At 38.3% G+C, this 12750-nt stretch overlaps 1 protein-coding gene and 1 non-coding gene across 2 annotated transcripts in view; one reads left to right on the plus strand and one right to left on the minus strand.

The window, feature by feature from the left end:
* Nucleotides 1-1563: 1563 nt before the first annotated feature.
* Nucleotides 1564-1645, minus strand: Trnal-uag (transfer RNA leucine (anticodon UAG)). The gene has a single exon. It is a non-coding gene; the product is annotated as a tRNA-Leu (tRNA).
* Nucleotides 1646-2006: 361 nt separating this feature from the next.
* Nucleotides 2007-12750, plus strand: part of LOC139725145 (eukaryotic elongation factor 2 kinase-like) — a 58607-nt gene continuing 47863 nt past the window's right edge. The window contains exon 1 of the mRNA XM_071636231.1: nt 2007-2218. The gene's annotated coding sequence lies outside the window, so the exon portion shown is untranslated. The remainder of the gene's footprint in view (nt 2219-12750) is intronic.

Consider the following 12750-nt stretch of genomic DNA (forward strand, 5'->3'; position numbering starts at 1 on the left):
AGCTCACAAGTCATACAGCCCATGAGTTCGACACTAAGCCAACAAGGCCCACGAGACCGACACATAACTCGCCGTGTTGTATCTGTCGAACTCGTGGGCTGCTTTACCTAGTGTCGAACTCATGCCCTTTATTTGCCTAGTGTCGAACTCATGGGCTGTATGACTCGTGAGCTGTACGACTCATGGACATGTTTTCAATGTCGAACTCGCGGGCTGTATGACTCGTGGGTGTCGGTCTAGTGGGATGACCCCATAGTAACAGCAGCAGCACCAGCAGCAGTGGTAGTAAGAGTAATAGTAGTAGGCCTATATAGTGACACTGGTAGCAGTCACTAAGTATGCTATCATTATCATTACAATAATATCATATTCATCATTATAAATCACGATTATTGCTAGATAGAAGACATGAAACAGAAGGTAAAATGAATTCAAATCCTTCAGAACACTGGCAGGGCCTATTGGGCCTAAGAGAGGAAAGTACTTTCCAAAAGAAAAAAAAAATGAAGAGTTTGTTTGCAAAAACCGATAAGTCCATTTTTGAAGATTTATTTTCTGCAGAACAGTTCTCATACAGTTGACATGAATTATATGCAAATATTAGGCTGATGATGTCATCACCTCACAATATTCCATTGATCATGGAAAAATTTGAGGAAAATTCAATGTGTCTTTTATAAAAAGTCTAAAACTTGATGTTATTACTGGTTGAATAACATTACTTCAGAATAATGATCAGGATTTCTGACTTGAGCGTAATTGCATTTGAATGAAAAACTGGAAATTTTAAAATGTTTTGTAGGCCTACAAACTATAATTGTGGCAATTTGTGAGGGGATGACATCATCGTTTCATTGTTTGCATATTCATATTGACTGTTCAAGAAGTGTTACCTGAAAAATTAGCGAAACTTCAAAATGGCAAAACTTTATTTTTCCTCCCGTTTTGATAAAATTTTCATTGTTGTGCTAAGAAAATATTAATTTTTAACTGCACTGGAATTTCCCTTGCCGAAGTTACAAATACTATGATTATAGTTACAACAACATGTACGCCCTGATGAAGAAACTTGGACGTTACAGTTGATTTTTCAAATCATTACAGTGTATCAGCATACCAAAGATCAACGTTGATCATGCCGTTGGCATGCACACTTAGGGTTATATTTTTGTCAATGTCTTCTTTCGCCCAAGCCCAAGGAGATATTCCTCGCAAGCATTTTTGTTTAAGTCGTGTCATGGTGTGATAGTATTGTTGAAGCACAACATACACATACTCACGCACACAAATACAGCATTTTACGCTTACGTTTTACATTCCATTTATCACCATACATGTTGTGAGTATATGCCTAACACTTGAAATATTGTACAGCAACTACATTATTGAACGCTATTAGTCTATAATTGTACATGCCATGTGCTCCTCGTTTTACCAATTTACCATAATCATTACCACTAATTTTTGGCTGTCGGTGAAACTTTCACTATATCAACATAGAAATAACATTCGGCGTCGTGTTTGGCAAGAAATAGAGAAATATTAAAGAGTGCAAAGAAATAGTGGCAGCGGTGGGATTCGAACCCACGCCATCGAAATGACTGGTGCCTAAAACCAGCGCCTTAGACCACTCGGCCACGCTACCGTCAGACCTGTATGGAGGCCCATTATTTTTTATATTCAAATATATTTAGACAAGTCAATGTTTGCAAAATAGGGTTACGCAAGTTTGAAATTTTCAATTCATAAAATGTCAAACTGTTTTTTGGGGTGTCCTACCTAATAATGATAATAATAAAAAATTTAGATATCGATTTCATAAATATCACCATTGGAAATCTCTCTAATCAAGTATGTAATCAGTTGCCTCATCTTGGGAAAAGGCAATAACACCCCTCACACGAAATCGACTAGACTCACCAATACACAGCTGAACGTTCAATACTATTTCCGGGTCACTAGACCATTCCAAAACAAACCCTGACCCTTCCATATCCACCACAGGGATCACGTCGTCTTGCTTGTCCGATTTTGCGAAGTCAACACACGAAAAACCAATAGACTACGTGCACGCGTGTGTTGTTCCAAGTTACAGCATCTGTCTGTAATCTCTGCATCATCGAATCGGCCATAAAGTCTTGATGATCTTTTATCTAAGTTAGTCCTTTTTACGTGAATGAAACCACCCGAGGTTAAGCCTGGCCAAGGAACAGATCGAGTGAGTAAACAAGAGTAGAAATCTAGACAAATTCTAGATAAATTTACGATCTAGACTCAGGTCTATGACATGTAGATGTCTATTCTATTCAACGTTAAAATTTAGATCTTCTTCGTGTGTAAATATTAAACTTACTTGGTACTTTTTTGGGCGGAAAATCTTTCAAAGTCTATTAGTATTGCGTTAGAGGATAAAAATCTGTCAAAGAAGAAGGTGAAGGGTCACTGCACTGCCACTGCACTGGTCTTTAAACGTTAGCTTTAACGTTATCTGGTCGTCGGGGATATGATATTGATAACATTATGAAATTAAATCTAACAATGCTAGATTAAATGGTATCCCGGCTTCCCGGGGTATCAAATAAAAATCAGCCATTTTGTTGAATTATTATTGGTTTTTTTTTAAGGTTGTACTTGTACCCTTCCCTGGGTTGCCAAAAAGTGGGAAAGTATTTTGGTGTTGGAGCTAGCGTGCGGTAGGTCAGTCCGGGAAACCCGCTCATGAGGACCGTTCCCGCGTACGAGGACTGCCCCGCCTCATGAGGACCGCCCCCACGCCTCATGAGGCCCCCTGTTCACTTCTTATTCATCTCACATCTGACGTATAAATTGTCGAACGCCTTCATTTGGCTTGCGAACGTTGTGTAAGCGCCAAGTCCCATTGCAAAAGCATGTGAAAAGGGCTGGCGCGTGTGCACTGACCACGAACAGGGATTGCAGTTGTGGCGGTGTTACTATTGTCTTTCTCATGTTTTTTGTATTTTTTGATCGTAACATGCACTCCCGGAAAAAAATGGTGGCCCACATCGGCTTGCGAAAGTTCTATTTCTATGTGAGGACATGTATTCAAAATCCATGAACATCGGGGAAAATGACAAAAAATCCAGTTTCTTAGATCCCTTATTCCTTAACTGTGATGTTAAAAATTACCAAAAATGAAATTTTGAATGCGAGATGTTGTCATTTAGGTGAGAATGTTTCCTTTTGGTTAGAGATTTTGCCCATGTCATCGGTTGATTTTTGTAGATTAGCAGTGTGTTAGTGAATGTGCGGTATACATGTATAGAGTGAGTCACTGTGTTCAGCGTTATTACCAAATATGCTGTAGTGGCCATGAACAGGCGCCTGTCCGCGAACTGGGACATTTACTCTATGTTCCGCGGTCCCTTACGTTAGTAGGGCTAGAATTCTACGTCTGGCTTCACGGAATCCCCTTACCATTGCTTACGGAGATTCGAGGAGAGCTGATAAAGTCAGAAAATTAAAGATGATTAAAAGACTTATGAATCTGGACAGAAGGATTTTTCTGTCTACGGAAGAGAGCCGATAAAAGTCTAGTAAAAGTGTTCCTGGGCCACCCCGACCGCGGCCGCAGGATATAGCCCAACCCTGGATAACTGCGAAACACAGACTGAACGCCGAACCACATGTAACTGTGTACAAGGAGCGCCCCAGTGTTAGACCCTGGACAGCTAGCATGTAGCAGCTTGACCAGGTCGAGTTGTCCAGGGTTGGGTTTGCAATTGGACAACTCGACCCAACTTTATTTGATACAGATTTTTACAGAATGAAACATATTTTTGCCATTTATACAGTCTAGACTCTATAGTATATCCATGGCATAGATAAGTCAAATTATTCTGCTCTAAAAAGGGTGACTTTAAACCTAATTGTAACTCTAACTGCTCAGCAAAACAGTATGCTGCACCCATCGAGCTGCATGGCAGCCATCTCTACAGCCTGGGGGCCCCGTGGCACAGTATCCCTTTCACATCCTGTTGTGCTGTATAGATCGGTCCTACTAATTGACACAAACTAATGCAAACTAATGCAAACTGATGCAAACTAATGCAAACTGACGCAAACTAATGCAAACTCAATGCAAACTCAATGCAAACTTCTAATTAATGCAAACTAATGCAAAATACTAATTAATGCAAACTACTGTTAACGGTGAAAATTAGGGTGAATTACAGCACCTGGACCTTGCCTGGCTCTTCTTCCTAAGCCACTTATTCGTCTCGAAACAGATCGATCAAGTAAATCTATCCTATCTTAGAATGAATAACGTCACGTTTACTTCAGCATATCAAACATCTCGCCTCAACAGTCAACAATAACTCGGGGAAAATTATTTTATTGAAATATCAACAAATTCATATTTTTTGCCCAAACAGATGTCGTTTAGATTTTATTTTGCTTTCAAAATTCAGAAAGTGTAGAACAGAATGAAGCGCAGAAACACGGACTTTAATGATTGATCATTGAAGGCCAAAATACTAATTAATGCAAACTCAATGCAAACTTCGAGACACAACGCTATCCTATGTGAAAACTAAGCAATATCGATTACAAATATCGGAAAATGACACCCCAAAATACTACTTAATGCAAACTCAACGCAAACTCCAAGAAACAACGCTATCCTATGAGAAAACCACCTAAATCGATTCTAAATATCGGAAAATGACACCCCAAAATACTAATTAATGCAAACTCCGTGGTTTTCACATACATAGGATAGCGTTGTGTCTTGGAGTTTGCATTGAGTTTGCATTAATTAGTATTTCGAAGTGTCATTTTCCGATATTTGTAATCGATATGTTTTTCACATAGGATAGCATTGTATCTTGGAGTTTGCATCGAGTTTGCATTAATTATTATTTTGGCCTTCAATGATCAATCATTAAAACCCGTATTTCTGTGCTCCATTCTGTTCTACATTTTCTGAATTTTGAAAGCAAAATATCTAAACGACATCTGTTTCGTCAAAAAATATGATTTTGATGATATTTCTATAAAATTTTTTTTTTTTTGAGTTATTGTTGACTATTGAGGTGAGATGCTTGAAGTACTAAAATAAATGTGACGTAGTCATTCTTCGATAGGAAGGATTTACATAATCGATATCTGTTTCGAGACGACTAGAGATAGTAGAGTGGCCTAGGAAGAGCCAGGTTCAGGTGCTGTAATTCACCCTAATTTTCACCGCTAACGGTTTGTATTAGTTTGCATTAATTAGTATTTTGCATTAGTTTGCATTAATCAGTAGTTTGCATTGAGTTTGCATTAGGCCAAAAAAAAAAAAATTGTTGCATTGGCGTAACATGAGATTTTCAAATAGGGTCGGTCGGGCGGATTTTTTTTTATTATTATTTTTTTTTTTTGCTACCTGCATTTTACGTGTAAAACTCGTGCTCAGCTCAGTAAACAGTTACAACTGCTGCACCGAATGTGCTGTGTTCATCTATTCTACAAATCATTTATGAGGCCGATATTACTGGAATTATACCCCTTCACAGAATTTAAAGATGTTGAAATCCCTATCCTGAATGTTTTCACTTCATATTTTACTATTTTGACTTAGATAAGATAGATGCAAATTGACCCATATGTACGATCTTTTCATCGCACACGGCGATCTCTATTACAGTCCCACATATACAGATTCGTGTAAGTTCTCCACACAAGAAACCTATGGCAAAACTGTGCACAATACATCGCAGTCTGAATGCTATGTAATAAACACTTGGAAACAGATAACTGATCAAGGAAGGCTTTGCGAGGCGCTAGAGTATCCGTGTCCGGGTGTGCGATGATCGCAATCAACAGATGATACGTACTGCATCAACGGTAAAACTTCTGGCTTATCGCATTAAAGTCTAGTACAAAATTCGCGAACACGGTTATAGCGAAATTTTCGATAAAACTCCGAGCACCACTGACAAAGTACAGAAGAAATGTGCTCCGTTATAACGAAATGCGGATTGCCGAAAATACGTAGCGGATGCATTTACAGCATCTCTGCGTGGGCAAACGCGTCAGATCACTGTGTCTTCGCTTGGCGTCTCACCCACAGTTCCCAAAGGGGAACTTGCGTTATTGTAATACAATAATCTGAAATAGATTAACTATTTGTTTTATTGTTCACATAGCTTTCTAGTGTATGACGAGTATTCAACAAACAGAATATCATATATTTCGTTATATATTGTATTTGTTCGGTTATAACGAAATTTCGTTATAACGAAAGAAAACTGCCGGTCCCGAGCATTTCGTTATAACGGGAGTGCACTGTAATAAAAAAACATGGGGTCGGCGGAATTTTTAGGGTCGGGCGGGTTACGCCAATGCAACAATTTTTTTTTTTGGCCTTAGTTTGCGTCGGTTTGCATTAGTTTGCATCAGTTTGCATTAGTTTGCACTAGTTTGCATCAATTAGTAGGACTCGTATAGGTTATCTACCCTAGTGTAAGTAAGTGGCATCGGTGGGAGCGAACGCCACCCTAAGCGCACCGTTCTGCTACAACTGAATGAACGAGTATGACTCGTGAGGGAAGGCCGAAGGCGTTTCGAAGTAGACTGCTAGAAGTCACATTTATTTCATTTTTTCACTATAATGATTTCTCTGCTCATGAAAGCTTCACCAAGGATAGAAAACACATGTAGGCTCTATATGAAATATTATCTTTTGTTGTTTGGTTCTATCATTTCATGGAATTTTCTCAATAAATTTCACCTTACCATATAGACCCTCTGCAGGCTAACGTCGCAAGAAAAAGCTCAGTCACTGAGATTTTCAGAGCAGAGAAATACTATGATTGCTTCCCAGCATCAGAAAATAAAAAGAAATTGCTTTTAAAATCGAGAGAAGCTTCTTTTGTAGATCGTTCAACTAATCTATGCCATTTATGTGACAAAAATGTGTTTCATCCTGTAAAAATCTGTAGCAAATAGATTTGGGTCAAGTTGTCCAATCTCAAACCCGACACTGGACAACTCGACCTGGTCAAGCTTGTATCTTGGGCAGATAAATGGCAACTCTGTTTTCACCCTGCGGATGACAAGTGTGTTGTAATGAAGATTGGTCAGTCATGTTCACACTCCCAGTATTTATCACGAAGTAAGGCAAGGATCTGACACAGTCGTCTTGGCTGAAACTAAGGTAGGGAGAGATCTGGGTGTTTTTATGGACTCACATTTCACGCTGTTGCCAAATCAAACAAACTGTTAGGAATCATTAGAAGGTCGTTTGTACATTTGGATGAGGATAATGTAAGACTCTTGCATACATACTAAAACACTGATCAATTCAGTGCTTATTTATGTCGATGAAGGGCAATTTGTCAATCAGTTGCAAACATGATTTTTTTTTCTGTAAATTTTTCCTTCCATTTGAGCAGCAATTGAGGAAGTTAGCCTTTTTAACCGCAACTAGTAGTAATTTACTAATACTATTCATGACTGTCATCAGAATCTGTCTTGCTTCAATTCAGTTTTCATTTTCTGACATACCTGGTACATAGGATTCATAAGGGGTGTATTTGTGATCATAGTACGTAGCAAGCTTTTTGTACATAGATGTTGGGCCTCCAAGTGTTTCAGAGCCCGCATGTCTGAATTTATGACTTCTTTTTTCTTTCCTCACTCGCTGCCATCCTCTGTCTGAAACCCCTTTTTGACTCCCATCACTTTATACTGTAAAAGTGGAAATTTTTGCAGTGTTGAAATTTTCGCGCATTTCGAGCAACCAAAAACTAGCGTGAAAATAAAAGCACGCGAATATTTTTGTTTGCCATATGTTCCAGCAGTTGATGACTTGATTCCGCGGAATTAAAAACACGCGAAACTCTTCTTACCCCGCCGAGCGAAAATATCCACTTTAACAGTAAGCCACAGTGACACTGGCAAAAGATCATGACGGTTGGATCACAAAGTTTATTAAAGTTTAAGTTCGTCCTTCACACTGGCAACCAAACTTCTTGATTTCAAATTCTTGAAGTTTGGGTCGTAGATGCACTTGTGCAAGGAAGAAGATAGAGCACACAGTCTTGACCTAACAGTGCATACACATACATGTACATCGCAACATGGACCTAATATACGTGGACTGTTCACGGCAGTCTTTCTTCGATGTAATCATCGTCACCGACACATGATTATGTGCATCTTAATGAGTACATTCAGGTGTCTCGACAAGAACGACTGTGATCATATATCGTCATCTTTAATACAAAAGAATCGTTTCCCTCATTTCAGTGTTTTTTCGCTGATGTGCCTTTTTCAGATGGAAATGTCTTTGAATAAATACAGATGATTTTGTGTCAAAAGATGGGTACTTGCTGATTCGCACATTTTTGCACACTCATGAGACCTTGCCTAATGGCAAGATATACCTGTTCTCTACCATTACCGTCCCTTTTTGCTCTGGAATAAGCTGCGGAAAAGTGAAATATTGAGATCACAAATGACAATCATTCTGCCAAAATGTTAGCTTTCTTTTAAAAACTGCCTGTTTTTCCCCAAGTGAAATTGTTTGAGGCATGATTTCCTTAGAACATACACCGCAACTGCACATTCACTTTACTTGATATTTGTGAGTTATTTTCTTCTGTGCATATAGTTTTAGATTTCTTGATTCTCCATCTTGTTCTTCTCCCGGCTTGCTGGTGGTGACGATCGTGGGATCAAAGCAGTAAAGCATGCTAAAATTATCTTTGTGGAGCTTTTGAGATGTACAGGTGCATGAATTAATTAACGATACGATGAATGTCCTTGTATATTAGGTCCATGATCACAATGACCATGCGCTTTGGAGGCACTGCTCGCAAACAGATGGTGGACTGGACACATGGCAAATTTTGCGAAGTTTCAGTTGCTAGCGTTCACACTGCCCAAAAAGGTCAAGAAGATTGGCCAGTGGGGGTCCGGGAAATATCCCTAGTTTGAGTGGAAAGTTTGGCAAGAAGTTTTGCAAGAAGTTTGTAGTCACACTGCCAAGCTTTGAGATCTTAATGATAGCGATCTTAAACTTCTGTGATATTTTGCCAATGGTGTGACTGTGGCTATACACTCTTTTCAGTAAGGGGATTTTAATGGCTCATGACCTGTGAATTCAATCAAGGAAATCTGGCCTCCGTGTGTCAAGGTTCCAGACATACCTACCACTAGGTCGTCTTGCAGAATGATATCAGAGGCAGACATAGGAAGGATAACTTGTGCTGTTAGTAAATGCCTGGTATGCTACATGTCATCATATCTGAAATGTTATCAGTCTAAATACAGATTTTGTTACAGTGGCAATACTTGGTAGTTAACTGGTTTGTCATCATTCCTGTAGTGTTACAGGGAGTAATCACTTTGAAGTTGTGAGTGTGCGTATTATATGTACACACTTAATACCCATACCATTTTTTTTTGTTAAGTCTCCATGTAAGATTTTGGTTGATTTTTGTTTTCACTACTTGTTGAAATTTGAAAAATTCTGTAGAAATATTTGTTTATTTCACATGACAGGAAACCAGCTTGAAACTAAAAGCTCTCAAATTATCTGCTTGTTACAGTAATACTACATAATCTTATATTTTCATTCTGCTGATTTTATTTTTATTTTTTTCATTTGCAAGTTTATGTGAACAGAAATTTAAATTAAGATAGTCCATGTATGGAAATAATGTCCTTTGCTAGCACATTCTTTGGATAGAACTAAATCCTACAGCTGTTCAGTACATTTCATGATGTCACTATTATAGTCAGGGGTAATATTTTACTGTTCATTCAGTCTGTACTCTAAAGGGGGTGGGGGTGTGATGAGGGATGGTATCCTTGATGTAACGAAGTGGAAAGAATGGACTGACGACAATGATTCATGTTTAACCTTGTAACATGACAGTGGTCTACAGGAGAGAGTCCAGACCCCGCCCACTCACTGTGTACAGAAGACCTTTTGATTGTGTACTCTGAGCGAGCTGTGCACGTGCGCTGTATTCCTACAAAATTGTACTTTACAGTGCTTGTTGAGCTATGCATGTGAGGTGTACTGTCCTACTCTACAGTGCGTGTTGTCCTGCACGTACACCCATAACATCACCATGCCTCATTAAGTAGATACATTGGATTCTCTATAGTCTGTGATGACGAAACTGGGCCAGGGCCAGTTTATGATTCCCCCCCCCCCCCTGCATTTGTGTGACATCATTTACCCACGTTCTGTGAGAAAGAAATGGTAAACAAACAGGTTAGCACATGCAAGTAAAACTGTCAGGTTTACAACTATTGTACCAAAGGCCTGATATGCACATATGCTATCAACTCTTGTTGTTATTTTGTGTACAGATTTGTACCTTTATACTTTTCCTTTACTTACCTCCTTGGTATCAATAACTTCATTGTATTTCATGCATTTTGATAAACATCATCGCCCCTTATTTCCTATAAAGCAGTGTATTGTTAATTTTAAGAGTCTCTATCTTTTTCAGTGCAAACAAGGATCAAGTACAGTTGCAAAACATTGGCACTGTATGATTTCTTTTACTGTTGTGCCTTACAATATCTTTTATGTGAGGGAATAGGCCTTTTGAAGACTTCTTTCTAGAATGGATTATTGCATTGACTCTGTATCACTGTTTACATAGAGGGATATAATATTTGGTGACACAACATTTGCTCCTGTGACGATGGCTCCGGACTTAATTTCTCCAGGGACTTGGGGTTAGGGTTAGTGTTTTGATTTGATTTTGATTTGATAATGGTTTATTGAAACAAACATGCAAAGTAGTATCCCGAAGGCTAAATTATAATGCATCACATTAAAAAAACATATAAATTACATCAAACAACATACATTCTATGAACATTTTAACAATAACAAATACCGATTACATTAACATAACAAATAAACAGCATCATATAAAAACAATAAACAATTCATACCAATTATTACACAAAATATATTACTTTACTTTATGAACTCCATTAAGAAAAATCAACAACAAATTATTATAACTGAACATTCTTCAACATTTTCATACAAACAAAATTTCAAAACGAGTCAACTTTTCAATTCTGTAACCACTTTCAGTTATAGATAATGTTATTCTCAGCATAAAAAAAAAATGACTTCAGCCTATGTAACCATGAAAACGCATATCATACAAAACAAAATAGGGTTTTAGGGTTTTGTTTGTAATAGGGTTTTAGGTTTTGTTTGATATGAGGATTAGAATTAGGGTTAGGGTTATGTCTGTAGTTAGAATTTATGTTTGGCTTAGCGGGCAGATGTTTCATGGGAGCAGTTGGTGCGAGCAGATGTCGTGGAACCATATTATATGTGTATTTTTGTCTCTCTCCCTCTCCCTCTCTCTATCTCACTGCCTTTCTCCACCTATGTCTGTATAATGTTTTTGTGTATATACAGGTTATACAGTCTTACCTCTCCTATCCGGCCTCTCTTTATCTGGATCTCTCTATCATACGGATGCAATCTCATGCAATCTCAGTGTCCCCCCCCCCCCCCCCCCTCCCGTCTAATAATTATGGGGAAAAGGGAGATCTGAAACTCAAACGAAATTCCTACACAAACTCATATGAATTACATATTATTCCCAACATAATTAACATAAATTTACATCTAATTTTCATCTATATAACATGCATTCAAACACTCACTACCCCCAAATCACTGCAGTGTACACTACCTGCAATAGGTTATATGTAGGCCTATAGCCACCATTTGGGTAGGCAGCTGCATGTTAAAGGACAAGTTCACCTTCATAGACATGTGGGTTGAGTGAATGCAGCAATATTAGTAGAACACATCAATGAGAGTTTGAGGGAAATCGGACAATCCGTTCAAAAGTTATGAATTTTTGAAGTTTCTGCTCAGTCACGGCTGAATGAGAAGACTACTATAGCTTGTGATGTCATATGAGTACAACTATATAAAGAAAGTATAAAGAAAATTCAAGATATTCTCACTTTTCTCACATAATAGAAGAACACTCGACTTCTCTCTTTCAGAAGTCAGGGGAAATAATATTACCCCTAACATACCGGTAAGTCAGTAACATGTCGAAGAAATGTGCACTTTATTCAAAAAGTCAAGTTTTGTGAAATTCTCTTTTTATTTTCTTTATATTGTTGTACGCATGTGACATCATGCACTGTAGTAGTCTTCTCCTCCAGCAGTGATTGCACAGATACTTTAAAAATTCATAACTTTTGAATGGATTGTCCGATTTTCGTCAAACTTTCACTGATGTGTTCTTCTAATATTGTTGCATTCTCTCAATCCTTATGTATATGAAGGTGGACTTATCCTTTAAACATTGAGTTTCCTATATCTGGCCAAATCCTTTATCCGGATGAGCACTAGTCCTGACATGTCTGGATAGGAGAGGTCAGACATGATATTGTCTACTTGGTATGCGATATATTCAGCAAAGGTTTTTATTTTTGTAAATTTAATGGATTGGGTGCTATTCACAAATCTAAGAACATGCGGGGACGGGAAGCATCTCAAGGCAGAACCTTTGAAAAGTCATGGGTTTTGTTGTGTGTGTGTGTGTGCTACAGCCAACCCCCCCCCCCCTTTCCATTTTATGAAAAAGTTATTTAGAGTTGCAGAAAGGGCTTGATAATTCTACATTCATTGACTCGTCACATAGTATTACAATCAGGCACATTCAGTTTCATGAAATGGAAGTACGGGATTGGATGTTTGCTGGTAGAGTTACTATTTATTCCAAGGGTGGA

The sequence above is a fragment of the Diadema antillarum genome, unplaced genomic scaffold (genome assembly GCF_040938485.1).
Source record: "Diadema antillarum isolate AM-2024a unplaced genomic scaffold, OU_Dant_1.0 seq00000016_RagTag, whole genome shotgun sequence".
NCBI classification, from domain to species: Eukaryota; Metazoa; Echinodermata; class Echinoidea; order Diadematoida; family Diadematidae; genus Diadema; species Diadema antillarum.